Consider the following 9,940-nt stretch of genomic DNA (forward strand, 5'->3'; position numbering starts at 1 on the left):
CTTTTCAAACTCGCCATGCTCTGCTACGTGATGCACAGTAAGGCCCGATCCCAATTCACCCCTATGACTCTGTTTCACCCCTCCTGCTCCGTTTCATGTTTTCATCGGGGGCTAGGGGGGGAGGGGGAGGGCTATCCACGGCTCAGTTTGGAGATTTTTTGGGACCACGTTAGATTTCAGAGCCATAACCCTACCTCCCAGGATGCATTGCGAATCATCTACAGAAATCTGATTCCGCTCTAGGCAATGCGGAAGACAACCACACATGTCATTACTTTTTACTCTGTGATTACTTGGTAATAAAGATTTGAAAAATTATGAAAATGATCTCATTATCTTAGTTTAATGTCATTCAATGCATTGTAGACCTTTTTTTTTATAACAAGCATAACCAAAAATATATAACTAAAAATAACCAATATATGCCGATGTGCTGTGCCTATGCTTAACATAGAAATACAACGTTCCAAGGTCCAGCGCGCTTCAGCCAAGTTTAAGATCTGAGGGTTTTGGTGCTCAGCAGTAGAGGACAATAATAGCTAAACTGTTACCTGGGCACTTCCATTAGACTACCAAAAGCAAGACAATGGAGCACTCATATCTGTGCGTTTGTCACCCTGTTCCTCTGTAACAAACGCAGAGATTGTATGAGCGCCCCGGCGTCCCTGTCCAATAGAAGCGCCAGGCACAGCCTCCCCATAGAAATACACCATGTCATCGGAGCGCGATTCACATTTCTCAGATGTACAATCCTGTTTAAAAAAATTAAAAAATAAAATCTTACATGTGTCGTTTGACAGCGGGTGATGGATTTGATGTAAAGTTATCTATCAAACATTAGGCTGATTTGTGAATGATAGTCACGCGTTAGGACCTATTTCATGTCGCATTTCTCCTCTTTGATGGCATATGACGCTATAGCTATGGCACTTATTAAACCAAAACACGCAATCTAATCCAAGCAGTTGTTATTATGTAATATTATTGATGGGTTATATCATGTTCTGACTAACAGCGGCTGTTTCTCCAGCGTTCCTGTCACATCGAATTTCGCAACGCCATGAAAATAAATCTGCCCTCCGTGTCTAATGTTATCTATCTAACGTTACATGTTTTAAGGCTGATCTGTGCATGATACTGGTGCATTTTGACATACTTCATGTTGCATTCCCCCCTTTGATGGCAGATGATGCCTGAAATTTACCTTAAGTTCAGCCGCGAAGTTCTTGCATGGTTTTCCTATCTCAGTGCAGACTGGCAGGGTAGGAGCACAGGATGATAGCCTACAGATCACCTATTCTGCCATGGTCTGATAATGAAGCATTGTTCTTTTTTGTTTGATGACTTTGATCCGTTAATAGTGTAAAACCGAGCGTCAATGCTTTTCTATGACACTACTGATGACGTATCAGGGTCTTGAAGGGTTGTCCCATTTCATAGGGAAAGATTTCAACCACTATGGCTTGTGGCTCTGTTCAGAGGCCTTGGCTCCAAAGCAAGTGGCACTCCAACACAGATAACATTTGCGTATCTGCAACTAGGGATGTCCCGATCCCACTTTTTCACTACCGATACCGATACCGATACCTGGGCTTCGGGTATCGGCGATACCGATACCGATCCGATATTTGTATAAATTTTTTGACCCCTGAATTTTTTTTTTTTTTTTTTTTTTTTTCCTAACACCAGGGGAGCCACCCCTCCTAAATTTCGTTGTTTGGTACCTGTACTGTAGCAATGACAATAAAGACCATTCATTCATTCATTCATTCAAATACCTCCCCAGTATATAGTCCACACCAACAACAGTTAAATTAAAGACTGCCAGCCTTTATTAAAGCAACAAATGCGACGTGTTGTGGATTGGAACTACGGATCATAAGCTTTCAAATGATGTGTCATACATTGAAATCCGAAAAAATATGAAGTTAGAGTAATTTGAATGTTGTTAGACGTCAGGCACATAGGGTTAACCTCTTTGTAATGAAACCGGAAGCACACAGCGCAGCGCTATGCGCATTTTAAGCGCATATAGGACTCGCGTGAAGCGCTATGCGCATTTTAAGCGCATATAGGACTTGCGTGAAGGATTTCTGCGACACGTGTTTCTGTTCACTGTTTTTATTCTCTCATCGCTTATACACATAAGTTTGACTGCGGATGACAGTAGGATCGGATCGGAGCCTTTTTTTTCTGGTCCGATCTCCGATCCAGCATTCAGGACCAATATCGGGTCGATATCCGATCTCAGTATCGGATCGGGACATCCCTATCTGCAACTTCTGCACATGCTTCTGGTTAGGGGTGTAACGGATCACGGATAATCCGTGATCCGTACGGATTGCCCCCCACGGTTCGGCACGCATGTGTACCGCGGATCAATTGCAAAATGTAACCAAGTAATAATATTACTTAATATTAGTTAATATCCCTTGTAAATCACAATGTAGAGTTGCCATGAAAAGATAGACGCGACAGTTGCGTGCTTTCTTTTACTCTAAAGCGCAATGATAGGTTGATAATGGGGGGGAAAATCCAGAACAACAAGGCTGCGTTCGTAAATTCGCTCTGGAATCTGATCAGCATTCATGGAACGCCTCTTGTCCAATCAAATTACTTGGTCCCTTTATGACGTCGGACCCATTGTGCTCTCCGGCGCTCTCAGAGCAAATTTACGAACGCAGCCCAAGTGTTTCATGGCGAGTGCTGCTAATGTTGGCGACAGAGAAGAACTCGAAATGCCTCCCTCGTCATTTAAATCCCATGTATGGGAACACTTTGGCTTCTCTGTCAATTATAACAATGACGGACAGTGTCATTGGAAGTGTGGTTGATAAAAAAGTTACGGTGTTTAAGCGTTGTGCAACGAGAAAGTCGTACGAGCATGGCCACACATTTGACGGGAGTGTTGACGGGAGGCACGAAAAAGACAGCTTGATAACTTCTGATAATGTAGCCAATTTTTTCATACCATGTTTAAAGTAAGCTTTCACTTTATTATATAGTTAAAAGTAGCAGAAAACATGTTTATTTGTCTGCTTTAAAGAGCCCAGTGATTCACTGCTGCAACCAGGTGCCTCCTCCCTCTCTCCTACTGCATAATTTAAGTTGAATGAATGAATGAATTAATGAATGAATGGTCTTTATTGTCATTAATATAGTACAGGTACCATACAACGAAATTTGTGAGGGGGGGCTCCCCTGGTGCTAGGAAAAAAATACTAAAAACAAGAAGGGAAAAGAGATGGTTTACATAAATAAAGGCTATATACACTATCCACTATACTATACTATACAAATAAAACACTGTGCTGTACTCTATGCTATGCTATAAATATCCTAACATTTCCTATCTCTGAACCTTATGTGCACGAGGGTTATCATATTGCACATAGTATTATTGCACATTCACACATTGAATGTGTGTTTCTGTTTAATATGTAGCCTAATGTTTGAGTGTAGAATATGTTATGTATGTATATATATATATATATGTGGTGATCCGTTACACCCCTACTTCTGGTGCATACTGGGAACTGGAGTCCTAAGGTTATAAACACATATCACCAGACACACTGCTGACATATTTTAGTTTAACAAGCATGAGAGAGTGGCTCGTTTAGGTTAATGAGCATGTGACAATGAATTGGCTCAAGTTGTTTGCGTCATTGATAGGGCTGTCCCTAACGACTATTTTTCTAACGATTACGGCCACCCCTTTAAATGATCAGCTGATGTATGGGGGCTGTCTGTGGGCCCGCAATTAAACACAGACACCTTTAATTCGGCGAACTGCTACTACTACTACTACTACTACTGTAACTGCCTCTGTCAAACAGCCCCAGACACAGGGCAGACTCACTGCTATGTTTAGCCAACTTGAATGCCAACATGGCCATCAGGGTTTTTCCTGGCTCAAAATGAGGCGGAGGTGGTACCAGTGGTGTTTGACATCGGGGGGGACCCATGAAGCAGGGCTGTCTGGGGGTCCTTTAACATCAAACACTTAATTTCTTGCTTTCTGGTGAATTAATATGCACCAATTTGTGCCCTTTCTGCATCAATTTATGGTGGAATTATTTATGTAAAGGAAAACACAATATTCAGGCACCAGATGACCATTCAAAATATAATGTAATATAATGCAATATAAGGCTCTTAGGCATTCTGTACTTTCAAATATGTATTCTCCTTGAGCAGTCAACATACTATCAGCTATTTTGCTAGCAGAAACGAAAGCTAACTTATTTGCGAAACAGCGCCCCCGCCACCACGTCGGCGCAGTGCAGCAATTGCAGTTAGAAATGACAGAAATCCACCGAGTGCAACGCTTGTAGAAAATACGACCGTCAGTTTGTCGAGAGCTGGAGGCGGCTAGAAATATGACGGAGGCGGCCGCCTCATAATTCTCTATGCAGGAAAAACCCTGGCCATTTAGAAGTCTGTCCATCACCACAACACATAGCTAGCTAGTAGCTACATGGCTAACTAACGTTACTCTCGCTGCTATGTTATGATTAGCTAAATTGATGCTAACGTAGCATGCGAGCTACGAGCTAGATAACGTAGGTGCGAGCACCACAATGACAATAGGCTACCGTAGCTAGCCAGCTACATAGCTAACGTTACTAACACCAGAAGACAAGACATACAAACTGTATAGAAGATTGATACATTGAAAAAGGCATGAATATTTTCTGTTTTTCTCCCTCCCCTCCACCCACCCCTCCCTCTCAAACATGTCTGCATGCATATATACATATAGATTTGCCCATCTACACACACACAAATATAAACAAGTTTACGACTAGCAGATCTTCTAGTAGGCACCCACTTCTTTACATTATTTCATGGGGTTCCAACACTCAAGAGGAGGTCCAACTAGTTAAATAAAGATAAGAGCTGAGGTGTTTTCAATTCTCAGTTGTGTGCGCAAAGGTGTGACAACATTATTCATTTCTGAAAAACCTCTTTCCCAATCTGCACTACTCACAGGAATGGTATCAATTGCATGTCTGAGTTTAAGAAGGGCTTTCTGCATGGTGATCTGTGTATGGTCTATTATGTTTGGCAATATAATATGCTATATTGAAGACATTCTTAGTGGAGGCTAGACACTCCTCTTGTGTTTTCAGAAAGTTTGACTCCAAAGTGTTTTCACCCTGTTTTTTGTTTTGTTTGTTTTTCTACTATTTCTTCTGCTAGCTTGTGGCTCTGTGAGACACTGTGTTCTTGTATCTTCTTTCTCAAAGATTTCATTTGTTTCTCCCTGGTTCTGCCATATTGGCCAATGGAGTCCACCTGGAGTCCTTATCAAACTCTACCTAGCTATGACAGATTCAGTTAATCCATTAATCAGATACCCAAAGCTAAATATATAAGCTGCAATAAATTATTTTAGAAACACTCCAGCGATGTGGTGTTACTTCTGGCACTGCTGAGTCTATGGAAGCAGCACTTGTTCTCATGTTGTTTCTAATCCTGTATATGTTCCTATTCTTACAGGAGAGAGCTCCAACCCAGACTCAGACATGGAGCCCAGCTCCACCGCATCAGGAAGCCATAAACAACACAGACGGAGGAGGAGGAGCTCAAGACAGAAGAATCACCACTGTTTAGATTGCAGTGATAGTTTCATTTGTCCAACTCACCTTAAATCACAACCACAGACTCAAGGAGGACAGAAGACTCACTCTTGTCTTCAGTGTGGAAAGAGATTTGGTTGTATGAGCACACTAAAGACACACCAGAGAATACACACAGGAGAGAAGCCATTCTGCTGCTCCCAGTGTGGGAAGAGTTTCAGTCGGGCAGGAGACCTAAAGAGCCATCAGAGAATACACACAGGAGAGAAGCCATTCTGCTGCTCCCAGTGTGGGCAGAGTTTCAGTGATGCAGGAAACCTAAAGAAACACCAGAGAATACACACAGGAGAGAAGCCATTCTGCTGCTCCCAGTGTGGGCAGAGTTTCAGTGATGCAGGAAACCTAAAGAAACACCAGAGAATACACACAGGAGAGAAGCCATTCTGCTGCTCCCAGTGTGGGAAGAGTTTCAGTCAGGCAGACGCTCTAAAGAGGCACCAGAGAATACACACAGGAGAGAAGCCATTCTGCTGCTCCCAGTGTGGGAAGAGTTTCAGTCTGGCAGGATCCCTAAAGAGGCATCAGAGAACACACACAGGAGAGAAGCCATTCTACTGCTCCCAGTGTGGGAAGAGTTTCAGTCAGGCAGGACACCTAAAGAGACACCAGAGAAGCCATTCTACTGCTCCCAGTGTGGGAAGAGTTTCAGTCACGCAGACGCTCTAAAGAGGCATCAGAGAATACACACAGGAGAGAAGCCATTCTGTCCTGTGTGGACACATTGACATTGTTTAATGATGGGGGGGGGGGGGGGGGGGGGGGTTTAAATGTGATTTTCTTATTTTTTATGTTATGAAAGTTTAAAGGTTGAAGAGCCTCAATGTAACAAACTACAGTTTTAAGATCACTTTCTTATATTTATAGTTTGTTGTCTCAGTGTTATGTTTGTATTTCTGTTCAGTTCAGTTGTGTACGTGTTTTTGTAGTCCACTAAATCTAGGACTACAATTCCCCAGATGTCTAGCCATTAGGTGAGATATTTGACACGTGTGTTGTGCATTGGCTAATAAAGTGATGCTGTTTGAACCCTTTATAGTCCTGCATTCACTTGTCACTGCTTTATGCCTGAAGAAGGTCTATGACCGAAAGCTTGCAATAAAATTATGATTTTTGCACAGATTTCAGTGTGCGGATGCTGCTTTATTCACTCTAAAACAATTCATAATCAAAGAGTGTAAAAGCTGTACAGTAATAATAATAATAACTTTTATTTGTATAGCGCTTTTCCTGCAAGCGTTGCAGCTGAAAGTGCTCCAATCATTATATAATCATAATATAATTATTTAGTCATTTAAAGGCAATATTAAAAAGATGGGGTTTTAGCCTTGACTTGAACATATGTGCTGAGGTTGCATTCCTAATGTAAACTGGCAGTGCATTCCACAATTTGGGAGCATAAAATGAGAATGCAGCCTCACCGCCTTACATGTGGTACACAGAAAAAAACAGCGTCAGATGACCAGAGAGCTCTATTGGGCTGATCTGCTAGCGAAAGGTCTGAACATATTCTGGTGCTGTGCCAGTGAGAGCTTTATAAACAAGCAGAAGGATCTTGAAATATATTCTGAACTTAATGTGCATGGCTTTTATTTACCTCAACACAAGAGAGTACCATGCTATTATAGAGACAGACTGTTATAGAGACAGGCTGTTATAGAGACAGACTATTATAGAGACAGACTGTTATAGAGACAGACTATTATAGAGACAGACTGTTATAGAGACAGACTATTATAGAGACAGACTGTTTCAGAGACAGGCTGTTATAGAGACAGACTATTATAGAGACAGACTATTATAGAGAGAGGCTGTTATAGAGACAGGCTATTATAGAGACAGACTATTATAGAGAGAGGCTGTTATAGAGACAGGCTATTATAGAGACAGACTGTTATAGAGACAGACTATTATAGAGACAGACTGTTATAGAGACAGACTATTATAGAGACAGACTATTATAGAGACAGACTATTATAGAGACAGGCTGTTATAGGGACAGACTGTTATAGAGACAGACTATTATAGAGACAGACTGTTATAGAGACAGACTGTTTCAGAGACAGACTATTATAGAGACAGACTATTATAGAGACAGACTATTATAGAGACAGGCTGTTATAGGGACAGACTGTTATAGAGACAGACTATTATAGAGACAGACTGTTATAGAGACAGACTGTTTCAGAGACAGACTATTATAGAGACAGACTATTATAGAGACAGACTATTATAGAGACAGGCTCTTATAGAGACAGACTATTATAGAGACAGACTATTATAGAGACAGGCTGTTATAGAGACAGGCTGTTATAGAGACAGACTGTTATAGAGACAGACTATTATAGAGACAGGCTGTTATAGGGACAGACTGTTATAGAGACAGACTATTATAGAGACAGGCTGTTATAGAGACAGACTATTATAGAGAGAGGCTGTTATAGAGACAGACTATTATAGAGACAGACTATTATAGAGACAGACTAGTATAGAGACAGACTATTATAGAGACAGACTATTATAGAGACAGACTATTATAGAGACAGACTGTTATAGAGACAGACTGTTATAGAGAGAGGCTGTTATAGAGACAGACTATTATAGAGACAGACTATTATAGAGAGAGGCTGTTATAGAGACAGACTATTATAGAGACAGACTGTTATAGAGACAGGCTATTATAGAGACAGGCTATTATAGGCAAGGCAAGGCAAGGCAAGGCAAGTTTATTTGTATAGCACATTTCATACAACAGGGGCAATTCAAAGTGCTTTACATGCATTATTTAAAAATACAGCAAGAGGAGCATAAGAAAATAACAATTACAATGAATAAAAGCAAATATAAGAAGTAAATAGATCAAACATTTAAAAAGACAATAGTTAATGGGAAAAAGACATTGATAGAAGTGTTTGTGTTTAATCATATCCCTCCACATCCTTCTACATCCCTCTACATCCCTCTACATCCCTCCACATCCCTCTACATCCCTCCACATCCCTCTACATCCCTCTACATACTCTACAACCCTCTACATTCCTCTACACCCCTCTACATCCCTCCACATCCCTCTACAACCCTCTACATCCCTCCACATTCCTCTACATCCCTCTACATCCCTCTACACCCCTCTACATCCCTCCACATTCCTCTACAATCCTCTACATCCCTCTACATCCCTCCACATCACTCTACATCCCTCTACATCCCTCCACATCCCTTCACATCCCTCTACATCCCTCCACATCCCTCTACATCCCTCCACATATCTCTACATCCCTCTACATCCCTCCACATCCCTCTACATCCCTCTACATCCCTCTACATCCCTCTACACCACTCCATATCCCTCCACATCCCTCCACAAGAGGAGCATAAGAAAATAAAAATTACAATGAATAAAAGCAAATATAAGAAGTAAATAGATAAAACATTTAAAAAGACAATAGTTAATGGAAAAAAGACATTGATAGAAGTGTTTGTGTTTAATCATAACTGGTGCAAAACATGAAGGTTTTTAGCTTAGATTTAAATATTTTAAGTGTTTGGGCCTGTTTGATTTCTTCAGGGAGTTTGTTCCAGGAGCATGCAGCAGCGTGACTGAAAGCTGCTGCACCGTGTTTTGTTTTTACTCTTGGAATTATTAGCTGATTTGTCTCAGCTGACCTTAGGGACCTTGCGGGAATATAGGGTGGGAGGAGATCTGATATGTATTTTGGTCCAAGACCATTTTGTGATTTGTATGTAATTAGGAGGATTTTGAATTCAATTCTCTGAGAGACTGGTAGCCAGTGCAGGGATCTCAGGATTGGTGTAATGTGTTCAAATTTCTTTGTTTTTGTTAGGACCCTAGCAGCGGCGTTTTGGATGAGCTGCAATTTACGAACAGCTCCTTTAGATAGGCCTGTTAGTAGACCATTACAATAATCAAGTCTACTCGAAACAAATGCATGGATGAGTTTTTCAAGGTCTTGCTTGGACATGAAACCTCTCATTCTTGTTATGTTTTTCAGGTGATAGTAGGCTGATTTAGTTATTGAGTTTATGTGGCTGTTGAAGTTTAGATCGGAGTCTAGAATTACACCAAGATTTCTGACCTGTTTTTTACTGTGAAGAGAGAGAGAATCAAGTTTTGCACTGACTTTCGATCTTTTGTCAGGTGCACCGAATACAATTATCTCTGTTTTGTCCTTGTTTAGTTGGAGGAAGTTTTGTGTCATCCAGGCGTTTATTTGCTCAATGCAATTACAGAGATTGTCAATGGGACTATAGTCGTTCGGTGAGAGGGCTATGTAGAT

This window comes from Nansenia antarctica, assembly GCF_963989245.1.
Source record: "Nansenia antarctica genome assembly, contig: SCAFFOLD_41, whole genome shotgun sequence".
Taxonomy (NCBI): domain Eukaryota; kingdom Metazoa; phylum Chordata; class Actinopteri; order Argentiniformes; family Microstomatidae; genus Nansenia; species Nansenia antarctica.